General features: G+C 35.2%; 1 long non-coding RNA gene across 1 annotated transcript; it reads left to right on the plus strand.

Moving 5' to 3' along the window:
• The first annotated feature begins 1,041 nt into the window (after positions 1-1,041).
• LOC120324169 lies at positions 1,042-2,879 on the plus strand. The gene is made up of 2 exons (XR_005565228.1): positions 1,042-1,135; positions 2,683-2,879. It is a non-coding gene; the product is annotated as an uncharacterized LOC120324169 (long non-coding RNA).
• The last annotated feature ends 15,117 nt before the right edge of the window (positions 2,880-17,996 follow it).

The following is a 17,996-nucleotide window of genomic DNA, read 5'->3' on the forward strand; positions in this document are numbered from 1 at the left end:
TATCTACAGTAGGAACAAATTTATTTTCACTACATTTCCTATAAATTTTATATTTTTAAGTTATAGAAAAGATATAACAAGATGTGTTGCGGTTTTTACTTTTTGAATTTTTACTTTATAGGGGAAAAAAATCAGTGTTTTCAAAAAAGTTTTTTATCAGAAAATAATTATTTCTCCTGGAACCCTAATGGTTGCTGCTAAGAATTGACTTGTTTTTTAAAAATATTTTGTTATTAATAGTTCTGACTTTCTGGATAGTCCTTTTTTCATACAAATGTCTTTCTGCTTGTCTACCTCTCCTCAAAGCACATGAATAAAGAACAGTGAATTCTTCAGTGTAAGTAGACAAAGTACATGATAGAAAATGTTTCCTTTTCCTAATTTTGTATTGTGCTTTCCTGTCTGTGAAATAGTTCCTTCTATTGAAAATAGCCTAAAGTCTTTCCCAATCACTATTTCCTGAATGTCATTCCTTCTTCATCATCTTTGCTTGTTCATGAAAGATAAAAACCCCTAAACTATAAACAAAGAATTCTGTCTTTTTGGTATGAAGCATTGAAGGGACATACATAATTTATGCTTTTCTTGCCAGCAGTCACAGAAGAATCAGAATTTCTTGCATTAGTATAGCTAGAAAAGGCACAGAGAAAATTAAATTTTAAACTGAACATTGAAACTTAATTGTCAGTGACCTTACTATAAGGACCCCTTGTAATCTTCCTGGAATGTCTACAGCTTTCTGTTATTAGAGCTGTAAATATATAATTTCACTGAAGAACTGGGGTAAAATATAGATTTTTTTTTTTTATAAAAAATCTCTGTCATTCTAAGGGACATTTGGCCGCAGAATATTTATTTTAAATATTGACGTCAGACTCACAAACTGGTTCATGCTACATGGGTGTAAACACACCTACTCAACTGAAAGAATGATCTTTGTCTCTAGAAAAAAATACTTCTTTATGTGTCAATTACCTTTTTGCTGTTCAATTAACACAATTTTACTCTTTACTGCAGGCTGTGCAAGCATGTCCTTAATAGTCTTCCATCCAGACACGGCAATTTTGTCTTTGCTCTGTTTCATGACCATATTGCAAGCTCCCACTTCAAGATTGCCACAAAAGATAAATTACGGGTGAGAAATAGAGTTTGTAGCATTAAAGCTCTTAAGTACTTCGAAAAGGAGTTCCTCCACCACAGGTTTATTGAACTGTTCCTTTGACAGCGTGACTTTTAGCAGCTGGTGTGGATTACTGCTGGCAAGCCCAAAATCAGGGATGACTGACTGTGGTACCAACACATGACAGAAGAAAAATGGCTGTAGACATGTCTGCAGATTGGCAGAGAGTAGTAATGGGGCATCAAAAGGAAGCAGAAGGAGAGAAAGCTCTGGAGCTGCCAGGAGTGGTTCATTCAGGGAGCCCGAAGCTTTTAGCTTTGTTCCTGCCACGTGAGCAAGCCAAATGCACTCACAAGAACAGTAGCATCTAGGCCTTGGTTTTGGAAACCCATAAGCACCACTAATACTGTTTTGTGGGGGTCTTTTGAAGCTTTGCTCTGATGACGAAATCTTTTGAAGGTGCAATAATTTTGATGTTATTGATTCATTCAGTACACTTATAGGTTTTCTTTTCAGTCATGCTATTTTGAATTGACTGTAGTAGGATTCAGTTCACAAAATCATTCAGCTATAACAAATTGTTTGCTTTTACTCTTTTTTTTTTTTTCCAGAAAGGTAGTTATATATTGAAGGCACAAAAAGGTCTTACATGGTTATACAAGCAAAATGGGTTATTCCGTCAGTTCACTCTGAGGCTGAGTTAGCTTTTCTGTGCAATTCTCCGCTTTGAAATTGATTTTGTTGACCATGCATTTTTTTTCCCAAGGTCTTAAACGTAGGCTGTATGAAAAGTTGCCTAATCCACTGGTTTTAACAAAAAACCACAACTTTTCATCATTATTTAATATTGGCTGTCCTAAATAAAAATTAGAATTATTAATTTTATTGAATTCATAGTTTACTGATTTTCTCAAAGACAGTGATGCATTGTATTTCAAGCAGGTTTTTATTTTTTGCAACTGATATCCCTACCTCTGACTGATATGCATTTGTTCAAATCAAGGATATGCCACAATTATTCCTTATATTTCACAAGGCTGTCAGGCATTCTCTTCACAGCTAATGTTGTTATTTCTATACAAGATTATAGCTGTGCATCATAAAAATTTAATTCTTGTAGATCATTAGATTCTTCTCTATTAAAAATCCTAATTATCTGAAATATTATAAAGAGAAAATTTCTCCACTGTTTCAATTTCCATTTTTTCTTGGAACAAAACTCAATTTGCTTTCTAATTCAAATAATGAGGTAAAATCACACCCTCCTTATTCAGCTCAAAATTATAGCAGCATCAAGGTTTTAACAACCAATTTAGAACACATTAAAATTAATATGGTGGAACTCACTTTGATGAGTAACCACTGCAATATCTAATGAACCAAGATGTCAATTCAGACTTGAGATCTGAATAGTTGTTTTTACTTACCTTTACCAAAAAAAAACAAAAAAAAAACAAAAAAAAAACCAAAAAAAAAAGCAAACCAAATCACCAAAAAAAAACAAAAAAAAAAACAAAAAACAAAACACAAAAAAACCCTCAATATGTTTCTCTCCATTTCAGATTGCATAATTTGTCTGCACAATTTGTCTGCACAAGAAGTCATTGATATCAAGAGGTTAATACAACTCAAAAGAAATTTGACACCTTTATAGAACAAGAACATCTAAATAAGATAAAAAATGTATGGGACACTCTTCTGATTAAGAGCATATTCCTTATGTCTTGCTACATACTGGAAATAAAAGAAACGAGCTTTATCCTGTGGAAAATTATCTTTCAAATATGTACTTGGTAGTTTCTTATGTTTTCCCTATAGGCCTATAGCAAAAGCCACTGAAATAATCAGGTAATATACCAAAATGAATTACTGGTCTAGCACTCTGCAGAAGCTTCTTTCCAAGCAACTGCTGAAGTTACAGGTTTAATACTAGATACTATCAAATGATACAAAAATTGTAAAGACTATTTTGAGATTGCTGGGTGCCATCATTCTATTTCATGGGAATTTCTGAATCAAATATTCCTTTGGTAGTGTCACTGAGGACCCACTGTAACGTTTTACCACGGAAGTGGCTATATTAAAATGCATTGGCAGTGCGAAAAAAACCCTTTCGACTTAAGAAAAAAACTTTAATAAAAACATTTGTATGTGAATTACTCCGATGTTTTGCAATTGCTTCAAATCTGTAATACACTGAAAGAGCACTTCTTCTCAAGTTTATAGGGAAATTTGCCCTTCTTTCCTCCTTTTAGTTTGTATATCTTTATAACTTTTACATATAGCAGAAATAGAAACTAACCAACCTCTAAAGTGCAATTCTACCATAGTTCAGCTTCCCTTAACTACAAATTCCAGATTTAGTTAAAATGCTGACAAAACATCTATGTTTTTTTCCACCACATGGATGTCACCAGTACAGGGAACTCTGAAAGTTACATCTGGATCCATCTTACTAGTTAATGGATTTTTTCCTTGAGGAATAATCTGAGCATGATAGAAGAACAAAGATTTCCTCTATCCTGTAGAATATCTATGAGAAGTAATGTTAGGGAAGAAAAGTAATTGGCAAGGTGAACACATTCAATATGGGATTTAATAAAATATGGATCTCACCTGCTATTTTGCTGTCTCCGTTTAGAATAAATAGCATAGCATTTGCAAGTGCTGAATCTTCTTACTTTTGGTATATGGTATAAACTAATATATTGGTAATACTGCATTCTCCTTTGTTAGTCTATTATGTTTAAAAAGGTTTCCTGAGAGCTTTGAGACTACAGTTCTCCAGAATGTCTGTCAGTGAGGCATCCATGCAACATATCTGCCCTTATACATTATGCCAATATCAGTAGAGAATTTGCCTGTAGTTTTGATAGGCAAACTCTAGGAATATAAAAATAACAAGACCAAATGTATCCTTTTTTTAAACTGTTTTAGAAGTGGGTCATATTCGAAATGGTAAGTCATTCTATAATATACATGGAGGCCTTGTAGAAGGTCACTCATTTATCCTTGTGTTCTAAATGCAAGTGTATCTATGAGCTCTCAGTCAGTGTATATTCTCCTGGACACAGATTTCTGTTTGTCACAGTAGAAGACTAACTGGCATTAGAGCTTCAATGACATGCTTAGATGATCACTTGCTGATGATTCTGCATGTGAGTGACAGCAAAAGAGGCCTCTCTCAAAATTTAATGTACATATTGTTTTAGGGTTTGATACTGTTGGGTTTACTCATCTTTCATTTGTCTTTGATTCTCCTTCTTTCCCACTTTTAGAGCTGTGCTATATTTTCAGCAGTAAGGAAACGTTCATAATTCCTTGCACTGTTCTTGATTTTCCTCTTATATTAGAGACTGCAAAACAGATTATTAGTGTACGCATCCCATCCCTTGGCAGAGGCATTGTGCCTAAGCACCATTAGTGTTACAGAGAGTCATCTGACCTCTCACAAAAGAATAATAGAGGTCTTAGTATTCCTAGGGTTCAAGTAATGGTGAATGGCAATCAATAGCCAAGCATTTAGAAGGACTTCCTCCTTGGTTGTTTTATTTCATAGTGGTGATTCTAATGACTGATTAGTATCCCAGTTCTAAAAACTGTGATGAATACAAGTGGAAATTTCCATAATACTTTGGCTGAACATGTAACTATTTAATACAAAAGTTTCTAAGTTATATTGTTTTTGGAGAACAGAAGGCTCTTTATTTCCATATTCTATTCCTTTCTTGAAAAATTGAACAAATAATCTGATCACATACTAACTCTTCTCAAACACAAAAAAACCCCAAAAAAGTCTTACTGCTCTATTCCACATCATTAAAAATAATGCATCTTTCAAAGCATCTTGTAAATGTAATTTTGTGTTTTCAATATATTGTTTGTAGAAGGATTCCAGAGAAATGTGGGGCTTCAAAAGGCTCTCTGGTCTCAAATAAGGCTACTGGAAGCAATTATTCGTCCATTACAAGTAACAGGCAGCAAAAAACCACAAACAATGGACTCTTTAAATTTAAAATAACACATTATTTTAACAAAGATTTTGCTTGTTCAGGCTGTAAAAGGAAAACTCTTTAACATTTTTATTAAACTCTGATATTAAAATGACCTATATAAATAAAATAACAATAATCAAGCAATTAAAAAAAACAGACACTACAAAGATAAAAATGACAATTTTATTTTAAGTACACACCTAATATACGGGCCTTCATGAAATAAAATCAGATACTCCTACAACGAAAAACAGGAACATGAGGAATTAAGGTTTTTAACCCATTTCTTTCTGCTTTGTAACTTCCCAAAATAATGTAGAACACAAGGGCATGGTATTTCCACATAACACAGCAAATGTGTTTGTAAATAGTGTGATGCCACTATGTGAGAAGGGTTTTTCTGCTTTGGTTAGGACTTTTGGGAAGAATTTCTAAGACTTCACTACTGCACATTTTGCTACTGGCAATGCAGAAAAGTTAAAGAGAATTAAGATCCATCCTTCCCCACCTTTTGCATGTTTAAGGTGACATTTTACGCAGAAGAGGAAACTTTAATACAATAAATATCTGTGCTTACTTCCTAGAGGATCATAAAAAGTTTCATTATTGAAATTTAACACCAGTAAATCTTGAAATGGTTTAATTAAAATTGGTGTTTACTGACCTTTTGACAGACAGAATCATCACTTTAAAGAGATGTTAACAACAGGAATTATGGGGGGTTGCAGAGTTCTCAGCAACTGTGTTATCTTGTCTCGATCATCACTGAATTTATAAACCTATCTCTGTTGTCACCACTACAGCTCAGAAGTAAGAAAGGCAACCCTTGGTGCTTTATAGAGCAAACCGAACATGATGGTTCAAAGTAAAACTCACAAGGTATCAGGGAAGCTTGCACTTTATACATGAAACCAATCTACTGTAGATTTAATATACCATATGTACACAGCTTCTGCATTTCTTCTCAAAGATAAACTGCTGAGAAGGAATAATCATCTAACAAATACCAACTTCAGCCAAAACTGAATATGTATTTTTAAAATTCTTTTTTTTTGCATGGAGTTATTTCACTGTGTGATAAGAATGAATATTACACATTCTGTTAAAACAACACAAAACTAAATAATACAAAAGCCCTCTGCCACAAGAACAATAATGTTTTCCAAATAATTCTAGAGGAATACATTGCTAACTCTTACTGGTTTGAAATAATATGACCTAAGAGGTCGAGCTTTTGTTCTAAGGCAACAACAAAGGAAAAGTCATACACTTACGATTTTGTAATGCATGGTGTGCTCTGATACTGCTTTTGTATTTTATGTGGATACTCTGCTAATCCATCTGTCCCTCCGTAGCTATAGTCTGGCACCAGCAGAATTACCTCTGAAAAGAATGTAAATTCCATAATGCAGCCGCAAGCACAAAGCATATGACACAGGCAAAATGACAAGCGTTCATATTTTATGGTCTTAATTTCTGCATAAGTAGTTATTACCTTTCATTTTTCTGGCCTGAAGAATGGAAGTGATTGTCTATCATTGCAAACCTGCAAGATTTAGATATCTGAGGGGGAGTGAAATACTGAAATTGCATGTCTTTCTTTTAAATGCAGGTACATCAATTGACACACTTTTTTGTTTGGTTGGTTTGGTTTTTTGCTTTGTATCATAGATTGGCTGTGTTAATTTGGCTGTGGAAAACTTCCCTTTATATGAGAAGTGCTGATAGTATCATCATAAAATAATAAATGTAAAGATTAATCTTTTTTTTAATGTTGTACAAGGTAAAAGCAATGTTTTAAAATATTTACTCCTCATCCACAGAAAAATCAAGATCTCACTAATTAGAGTTCCTAGCAGGTTGGGAGGTATATAGGCAATTGTTATTTCCTATAAAAGACTGAGCCTTTCCATATGCTAATGGAAAAATTTTCAGTCACTCTCATGATTTTTTTAAAATGCTCTCATGTATGTACCTTTAACCTGACTAGAGTAGACTCCATAGCCTATTTATTGGGAAACTCTTTCAGAAGAATGGGAACTCCAGATCCCTGTACATGTTATACAACAGCGAGAGGAAGTTTCTGGACTATGCCTCCAGCACTTAGGTAAGTAACTTTATAACTATCTGAGACACAACGTGACTGACACAAACAGTTGTGCCCATAACTATGTCTCCCATGTTTGTAAAACAAGAAGGGAAAGGCAATCGAGGCACCTTAAAGTAAATGTTTAGGGACTTCATTTAGTTTCCTAAAGGCAAATATCTATCTTTTCCATACTCTGTATGTGTCCAATTTAAGGACATTCTAGAAAATGTAGGCAGTAAGTACATAATAAAACATTTTAATCAAGGTAATTAAGCAGACAATGTTATACTTTAAACTATATCCTTGCAAAGGTATAATGGAGATATGGATCGTATTTCTGTGCATTTGTAACCACCTAAATTTAAGCATTTACGAAAATTGCTGAAAAGTCTTAGAGACTTAGCTAAACCTGAAATCAAGTCATTCTATACTGTTGTCTGATGCTTTGTGGCTTATACAATTTTGTGGGATTTAGGAGGAGTAGATCTGGCCTAGGAGATTACTACCATGAGATTTTTTGACTAGACCTTTCTAACATTTTCTAGAAACATTTGTTGTGGAGACAATTTCACATTTGATAGATTTCTGTGTAATTTTTATTGATTTCGCTAAAAGGCCACAAACAGCAAGGCACATAATACACATACACAAAAAAAAACCCCACCTTTGAGAGCTAAAGAGATGGGTGTAGCTCATGGGCATTCTGAGAAATGCTTTCAGTACATCTTAGTCTTGAATCGTATTAGTGTTGACAGTCTGCCAGTGCCTTTATGCAGGGCCCTGGTACACTGTTGCATATAGAAAAACATGATATTTTTACAGAGATTCAACAGAGGTTCAAAAGAATGAGGTGATTATATCTGCAACCTTTGAACCCAAGTATCCAAAGCACAAAGGATAATTTCATTGACATGTGTAATTGCTCCCTTTAACTATCCTAATATCTTTTTTATCCAGACTCCAGAACCAGGCTGTTCTTTTCATCTCTTCTGTGGGAGAGGCTCAAATGGCAGATTGCGACTCATGTTCCATTAAGCACTGAATGGAGCTGCAGTTATATTGAAAGGTTTACAGTTGCTGCTTGATCCATCCCCAAAACTTACATATGTGCAACACTGCATTTGCTCATCCAATTAAATGCTCTTATAAAAAAAAAATCATTGTATTATGAATGCCATGTTTCCAATTATTTTAAACCACTGTTATTGTTTTAAATGTATGCTTAAGTCTTAATGACATGCTGAAGCAATGAGAAATTGCATGTAACTCAGAAACTTCTTTTTTTGTCATCTAACAGTCCATTACACTTTTCAAGGGTCGGAAATACAATTTTGCTAAAATGTTTCATGAATGTATTGCAATATCAATACAAAGTTTAATGTTTGGGCACTCTCTTGTTTTGTACCTCACAGATCTTGCTTTCCCAAGGTACACTATTCATTAATTTTGAACAAATTGTTAAATATTTTGAATCTTATAAACTGAAGGGATTAAATATTTAGACATCTCAGAATGCTGATACTTCTAATTTCTGTTCAAACACCTCTGAGAGGTATTATAACTTTTCGACAGTTAAGATAAAACTGTGGAGATAAAAGGCTAAGATATGCAAATCAAATTAAAGTATCAATCTTCACTTATGATTAGAATTATGTGGGTTTTTAAGCAAACATTTTAAAATACGTATTTAGCACTGCACCCCTGATTTCCCTTCTGCACGAAACAGAATCTGTCCAAATGTTTATCACCCCCTTCTGCTTGATTTGTTTTGGGAAGGTTTCAGAACCTCAGTGTGACTACTGGGAAGTATGTAAGTAGCTGAGATAGATACTGCAAACACCTCTAATGCTGTGCTGAGAACATATTCTGTCTGTAAATCCACACAGTAAAGAGCCCAGAGACACTTTCCTTCAGAGGCCTTGCACAACCATCACCAAAGTTACCTAGAACAAAACAGGTTCTATTAATCTCTTGAGAATGGATTTTACAAACATTAATCAGATCAGCCTTGGCTGCTGCAAGTTATGTGAAGCTGCATCTGCTTTTATTCAGCACCTTTTTAACTCATAGTTCTTTTTCATGTTTACCTATGTACATACTGGCTGCTGGTGCCCAGGCACTGGCCATGGGGGGTGTGGGGTTGACTCTATGAGGAGGTCAGGGCTACCCCAGGCCAAACATGACTAGTTCCAGCTGGCTTGAGCCAGTTCCAGAACAGACCTAATGCAGGACATGGCTGAGCTCCTCCGCCAAGATGACGGCACTGGTGGGAAAGTATTTAAGAATGAGTAAAAAATGCTACACAGCAGTTTTGAGAGAGAAGTGAGGAAAAATTGTGAGCAGCAGACCTGCAGACATCCAGGTGGGAGAAGAAGGAGGTGGAGGAGTCAAGCTGGACCTGTGAAGCAGTGGTGGTATTTTCATTCTTTACTTCATTTCTCACTATCCAAATCTGGTTTAATTGGCAATAAATTAAAATTATTTTCCAAAAGTTAAACTTGTTATGGTCATGACAGTAATTGGTAAGTGACTTCCGTGTGCTAATCTTGCCGCATGAACTTTTTTATCACATTTCCTCCCGTCTACTTAATGAGGGGGGTAAAAGCATGGCCGAGGGGGGCAGCTGGCAGCCAGCCGAGGTCAACCTACCACAGCGTACATTGAACAGTGAATATTGAAATTGAAGTCCTAGATCTTGCAAATGTCTTCCCAACACTTCTATCATAATTCAGCTTCTTAACTAGAAAGTAAACATTGTTTAGTTATAGTGACATGTTAGAGATCGATTCCAGCAAACGATAAGGGAACTGCAGACACTGGTAATGGTTATGTTCAGTGGTGGTCTGCCTAATGCTGACAGACAAGGACAAATCTTAAAAGCTCAGAGGGAAGTCTCTCTGTTAAACTTGCTGTAACTATCTTCTACACTTTGATACCTACAACTGGTTGAGGCTTACTCTTTTTTTTCTTTTTTTTTAGAAAAGGGGAAATGCAAAAAAATTTAAAAGTTAAAGAGGGTGCTAACTATCCTATTGTACTAGCAATGTCATATCACAAAAATCTGGTTATAAATGCTCACAAACTCTCAGCATTTCAAAAATGTGAATTTCAACACTGTGGTTCCTATTTATGTCTAATAGCGGTCAAAGAAAACTAAGTGAATATAAAAAATATCACTCCAACAGGTAAGCTACTGGTCTTCTAGCAACTCAAATTTATAATATTTAAGAGTGAGAGTAGTGTACTCACAAAATGGTGGCATTATACCATAAAAATGTACATAAAAAATCTTTTGTGAGAGGGGGAAGCTTGCATTGCCCTTAGCTGTACCCTGGCAATTATTCAGAGAATAAAAGATTTTATGGAAATAATAAATGTAGAGCAGCTGCAAACATTGTTTCATTTATCTATCAACAGCTGACTATAATCTTGTATATTTTACAACACTCAAAATTTCGTTCTTAATTTTTAAACAACATATATATGTTTATATATATGTATAACATATATGCTGGACCATAGCACCATGAGCTAAACTGAGGAACCGGTCCTGAGGAGCGCCTATTGCACTATTGATTAGTGTCCTGAAGCAGCCTCATAAATTGCTAAATGCAGACAAGAAAGTAAATTGCACTTTATCTTCTACAAACACAGCTCAATGATTCTAAATCAGTGTTGAAATAATTTGCTTTGTTCATGATATATATGTTTGACAATGTCTCTTAGTCTCACTGGCTTAAAAGAGAATGTATTAAAGTAGCATTATGAATACATCAGTTCATTCTAAACAACAAAAATAACCTCAATTTATTGACTACTCTATTAGATTATGTTAAAAAAAAAATGGAGAAAAATCTGTGAGTAATCTGGGCTGCAGCACTTGGAACCATAGTTGATAAAAATGTGTGGCTTGGATATATTTCTCTGCTGGATCTAGGAGTCCTACATGCCAGTCTGTATTGCCTGTGTCACAATAACTAGGTTAGGCATCTGTTCTGGTGTGGAAGCTATAAGTGCAAATTGTCTCAGGCCAAGTTTGGCTAAGAACTTTGCAATTTCCAACAGACTGGAATGGTTTTAGAGGAAAATGAGAGCTCTGGGAGTGATACAGACACTCTCTTAAAAGTTCACAGGGAAGCTTGAAAGTTGTTGAACATTTTCAAACACCTGTGAGATTCATCTGGTTGTTAAGGAACCTTCTTGTCAGTCCATTCAGGATCCACTCTGGGGGTTACACTCTCGAGTGTAACTCAGTGAGGGTGGGAGGAATGAAAGGCATACAGAAAAATCACTCTATTTTTAAAAAGATATGTTAACATTTAGTCCTGGAAAAAATGAATAAAGTAACTTCCTAATTTCCCCTTTTGCATATATATGTAAGTTAATGTGGAAAATTTCAAATTATGTATAAGTAGATGCAAGTTCTTATTATTTTTAGTGTAACCTCTGTTTCTTTTTTTGCCTTCTTAAACCTGCCTTCTATTTTCTTTTCATCAAATAAAAAATTGGGCAAAAAATCTGAACTTTACATATAGGAAACATATCTAATGTGAGTGGCGTAGGATTATAATAATTACAGTTTCCATTTGTATCCTAGGTTGTTGGACATACTAATATTTAGTATGTCCAAGTTACTAACATCTAGATATGCCGACACGTTTGAATACTAAAAGCTATTATTTTTCTCAGAGTGGCTTGCAAATGCCCCAATCTTGACAATTTTTAAGGCCAACAGTAATACTGAAGGGGAAAAATGGTGATTTTATTTATGCAATAACTGGATAAGGCTGTTGCTTTTGTAGTAAATCAGCATTGTAAATCCCAGTTTTCATCAGGTGAGCAAATTGATCTCAGCTTGGATCTTTTAATTTCTGTTGATGGGATGCTTTAACACTATTCAGCTAAACACCAGGGTCATCCTGATCTCAAATTATGTGGTTATTTCCAAGTACAAGCTGTTTCAGGGGAAGCCCAGGCTGTTTATTTACTGATGTGTGTCCAGATGTGCTTTTCAGACTTCAAAGAACTGAATCAGAAGCAATTCACACAAGTTCTACATGAATAATTTATCTTGTTCTTACACATTTTTAAGAGGAGAATGGACTCTATATGTTAGCATTTTGCCAATGCAATAAAAAACATTGCTAAGTGGGACTTGGGTCTGTCATACACATTAGGTGTTTCATTATTGAAAGGTATGCTAGATTGTCAAAACTTACTGAGGAGCTCAGAAAATCTGGATGCCTGCTGATTCATGAGTGCCTTCAGTAATTTTCTTTCCCAGCTACTGCTGGCTTTGGAGGAAGTCTAACATTTTCAATACATATAAAAATGCTCCAAGTAGCAACTGCTCCTCTGTTGTGAGATTACACATTTAGAAGATGGCTTATTTCTTTTGTGGACAAGTAAATATTGGTGCATCCAAATTCACAATTTGGGACAGACATAAGGCTCCACATACAGTTTCAAGAACTCCCTTGTTAGTGCAGCACACAGGGCTAAGCAAAGAGGAAAGACCGGGGAGCCAAAATCTGGTTAGTTTCCCCTATTTTACAATGTCTGTATGAAACTGTAAGCCACTGTTTAAGCAGGAAGAGATTGGCTGTCTGAGAAGGTAACATATGTCATCCTGTAGTGTTAAAATCTCTCTGGGAACACAGAGCAGCATCAAGTCCTGGTCACATGTCCAGGAAGAATGAATGAGGCAGGTACCAAAATAAGCAACTAGTACGAAGGGAGTGAAGAACATTTCTCCTGAGAGGGGTATGTAGGAGCCTGCTTTATCTAGCTTAACAAAATGAAAGCTGAAATAACATCACTGTTACCTATAAAAGCACCAAGCAGGTAAATGCCAAGGAGAAACAAGAGTCACTTAGTTTAAAAGCTAAGTTGGCACAAAACAAAAACACAACAAATATTAATAAATTTAAGCTTCAAATTAGAAAGAGATTTCTAATAATTACAGCAGAGACGTTCTGGTACAGTCTCTTAATAAGAGCATTAAAATTTTTTGAGTAGAATCTAATGAACTTGTATACCTTAATAAATGTGTCTGAGTAGGGACTAATAAACCAAAAATTTGACCACTGACTATAGCTCTTTTTCTGACCATATATATTCAGAAAAGGATACTGCTTATGGTATTATTCAGATTATAAAGAACCTCAGGAAGTCCAACATCCAGTTGGGTCTTGAAGACCCTTAAGGAAGAAAAGAGACTGCATCATCTCTCTGAGTAACTTCTTTCAAGCTTTGGCTGTACTTAGGAGAGAAAAAGCTTCTCCTTACATCCATCTGGATCTCTCTTGTTTCATTTTGTGCCTTTTTTGTGTCATTCTCTCACTATATGATTTTGGACAGGCTTCACTAGCTGACTCTGCTTGACATACATGTTGGACTAGATAATCAAGGTATATCTCTTCCAATTTAAACGATTTTTCTGATTCTATGATTCTATACACTGCTGGAAAAGCCTAGCACTATCTTCTTAATAGCCTCCCCATAGGTATTAGTGACACAATTCATTTCCCTCAAAGTCCTCTATTCTTCAGGGTGGACAACCCCTTTTTCTCACCGTCTCTTCACAGGGTGAGTGCTCTAGCCTTGAGCCGTCATGGTGGTCATGATACAGTACTCCAGATGGAATCTGATGACAGCTAAGCAGAGGGCCCTTTGTGCTTCTGCTGCCAGGGCACTCCTGGCTTGTGCTCACCTTGCTGTCCAGCCAAGACAGTTCTTTTTTCACAGAGCTGCTCTCCAGATTTCTATCCTCTGCCTGTATCATCTTCCTTCCCATGTGCAGGAATTTGCATCTGTCCTCTAGGAATTTCATAACATTCCTTTTAGACCCTTTCTCCAGCCTATTTAGGTCCCTCTGGAGGGTGCTCCTGCCCTTGAGCATCTCAATTGGTTCTCCACAGTTTCATATCATCTACAAGTTTGATAAAAGTACACACTGATGCCTCCTCCAAGTCACTGATAAAGACTATAATGGACTCTTGAGATACTCCACTCACTGTCAGCCTCCAGGCAGATAATCAGCCATTAACCACCATGCTCTGAGACCAATCATGGAATCAGTTTTTTACACATATGATTGTCCACCTATCAAGATCATATAATGTTCTGACTTGATTTGTGGCTCTACCTTCCTAATCCTCATTTCAATTCTCTTGTTCCACACTAATTATCTGTAATTTTCTTGAGATTTGTAGAAAGACATTTTAAGGAATGATGGGTCTAGGGATCAGAGCTAGTTTCAATTTCAGAGTTGAAAATTACTTTCTTTAGTGGGAAAAATGGAAAGACAACCTTACTGCTAAGGTAATTTGTTTGAGTAGGAAGGAGTCCCAAGGTATGAGTTCCTTTCATCTTGTACTAGGCATTTAAGAAGCAGCCAGTCATCTTGGACTCTTGTGATAGTCAATGGAGAGAAATAGTTTTCCCTAGAGAGTGATGTTTGATCTGTTTTAGATTTAGGAAGAAATGAATCATGGGCTCTATACCCTTATTTCCGTCCATGGACTATAGAGAAAGTTCTTTAAATGCCTGAATTAGTACAGATTAATCCACTTCTGTATTTCTTATATAACTCAGAAATTCCTGAGAGATGATTCCAATATTCTATCCCTCACTTGTGAACTATATACGCATATAATGTGTATAAAAGGCCCAAGCCATGGTAGAGAGCAATCATTCAATTGCGATAAATAGAATTTAAAGTTTGAAATTTTATAAACTGGTTATAGCAGTGAAGATGTCGGAGTGGAAATATAAATAAAGTGAACTGTATTCATAATTGTTCTGTATTTATCTGCCTGTTATAATGATAAGTTGCCATACACACTTTTTTCCCCAGGGTATATTGTGTAACTGTGGTACGTACATCTGAAGTTTCCACAGAGTGATTCATTAAGATCCTCTGTTTCATTCTTACTTTTACAAATATTCCTGTTAGCAATTTTTTTGATCAAAATAAATGCTTGCCCTTCCTGAGGGTTTCTAGATGATGCTGATTTAGATGAATTGTTTATTTTGTTAAAGAGTATTTAGTGATTAAGAAATGCAGTAGGAAAAAGTTGCTGACTTCATTAAAATATTCTACCATGTTTATGTAACAGGGAGAATGTTATCAATATTACTGTCATATAAAGATCAGTGTAATCTATAAATTGATTTCTGAACTCAGAGCCTTCTTTGACTGTTCCAAAGTGCTAAGTTTTTAATTTATCTTTTTAACTTCTATTAAAAACTTATTCACAATTCCCTACTGATGGTTTCTCTTAGGAGATTATTTTCACAGTTTTTTAGCATGTGTCATTTATATCTTGCTTTGATTTGGGTTTCAGCTAGAAGTAAAGCTATTGTTACCTTACAGAATTAAGCCCACTACCTTCTCATGAACAACACCTAAGATGCATAAATACAACTTCTGTCCAAGTAGGTTATTTCAGTGTACAGAAGGGTACTAGCAAAACTGTAACATATCAGGCCTATATGCATATATGTCTGTATGCATATCACCTTTCTGCATTTTATTATGTTATATAGAGCTTTTGATAAGAAATTTGAATAGAAGTATGTTGCACATCTGTCTAACAGAGTGGAAATTCGGAATTAAAGACCTAGCAGCACAAAGAAATTCCCAGACACTGGTAGTAACTGCAGGGAATACATGAGGTGTGTCTTGCAAAAAGGAAGTTGTTTATCTCTCTTTATCACTGATACCCCCCAATAATGAGTCTGATTTATTTTCTTCTATGAGAAGCTTAATATAGAAGAGAAAAATTACACAAATATATTTTTAGTATTTTCTGAGTCTTTTTTTGCTACTGAACTGGTGCCTAACCTGGACATTCATCTTTTTTCTGACTATGAGCACAAAATGCTTCAGCTGAGAGACCAAACACACAGTAGAATAGAATCTATTACCATTTCAGATTATACCACATGAAACCTTGGGGGAGCAAGCTTTACTTCATATCAACCCTTTTTAATATCCCACAGTAATGCCATCTGAGTTACCACTCCTTTAATGACAAAGTTTGTTCATGCAGTGAAATTATACTCAAAAAGCTGTTTTGGAAGCCATAGTTACTTCTTGACCTGTTCTGCTCACTAGCTTGGTGATTCAACCAGAATAAAACAACACAAATATCCAACACTTTTATTTCAGAAAAAGGTATGAAATATAGAAAAAAGTTTGCTAGCGAAAGTATTATTAATAATATTTTAATTATTAATAGTAATAGTAATATTAATATTATTAATTATTATTCATCACTGGCAAGAATGTAATTTTGCAGACAGTCACTGAAGATCATAAACCGAACAAAAATTTATATTCAGATCTTTCTGTAGTCCTCATCTCCTCGATATGGCTAAACATTGGAGTCTCTTTTCTATCCTTTCATGCAACTTAACACGTCAAACTCTGTTCTTTATTTGGTAGCTTGATTACTCTGTCACTGATGCATGCAATCTTACCATGCACACAGCCATCCATAAAGCAGCTATCAAAAACATTCTTACAGCCCTCAGCTTAGATTGCACATCTACTGCAAATTCTTCACATCTTCTCTGCTACATTAAAGAAGGGGCTTTTGTCTCCACTCTTAAGCCTCTTTGTAATGTCTGCTGTCACTGTGACCATTCATTCATTTTGTTGAAGTCTACGATCACCTAATTTTTCTTGTTTGAGCTTTTTTCCACTGTCCCTGTAATCCTCCACAACTATATTTTTGTTTTCCCTCTTTAAAGCTGTCTATATCTGTAATACATTTAAAAAACCTTATAACCTTATAGTTTCTGAACTCCCAATATGCCAAGGAAAAGAGCAGATCAGTGTTTATTCTGTTTCTCTGTTAACCTCTATTTCGCTTTTTCTGTTTTAGGCAATAGGCAGTAAAAGATAGGAACCCTGAAAGAACTAGAGAGATCATCTGTCTGCTCTGTGTTTTGGCACTGACAAACACCATAGGGTCATAATGTGCGTAGGGCTCTGAACAGTATCATGATCATAAAAATTGTAGCGAGCAACACTATTAGGAATTAAATGCAAACCAGTCTCTGTTTAGGTAGCATTAAACCTAAAGACAAACAAATCATGGTGATAGGAAAATAGCCCCTAATCTATCCCTTCTGATCTTTTTTGTCTTAAAATCTAGTGGAACTTTACCTGCCTAGCAAAATTTTTCCTCTCAAGCAAAATACCTATACAATGTAATTTCTCCATGTAAGAGAAAGGATTATGAGAGTTATTTGTTTTGGTTTGTTTACAAACAGAAGTTTCTATGTGTTCTTGAAAGAATTAAGGGGGAAACTCCAGAGTTGTATCAGAGTACAGAGAAATAAGAATTAGCAGAGAAATCAATGGAGAATAAGAACAATTTCTGTTACTGAGTGCATTGAGGAGATGTGTCTAATTGCCCACAGAACAAGATGAAAGTGTTTCTCTTCCATACATTTTAGAGATTAAACACTGTAATATTTATAGCAGCCTTTTTTTTACATTCCAGATTTCAGGCTTCCAGAAATAGTCTTTCAACAAGGAACATTATTAAACCCTTAATTTTTTTTCCCTTCCACAATAATACTCTTCCCACAGAAGAAATTCTCTTTCTTCTCTGATACAGTGTGGCTAATCATTAGTTACTTTCCTTTTCAAAGCTGCAGATTAATTATAAAAATGTGAGTAGCTAGCACTTAGACTTCTAACTGAAAGCTACTTATAGGCATTAGATCTATGAACTCTGAACTCCTGTGCACTCTTACCATTGTTAATCTATAAAGA

This window comes from Pipra filicauda, unplaced genomic scaffold (assembly GCF_003945595.2).
Source record: "Pipra filicauda isolate LSUMZ 115617 unplaced genomic scaffold, ASM394559v2 scaffold445_size546734_pilon, whole genome shotgun sequence".
In the NCBI taxonomy this organism is placed as follows: Eukaryota; Metazoa; Chordata; class Aves; order Passeriformes; family Pipridae; genus Pipra; species Pipra filicauda.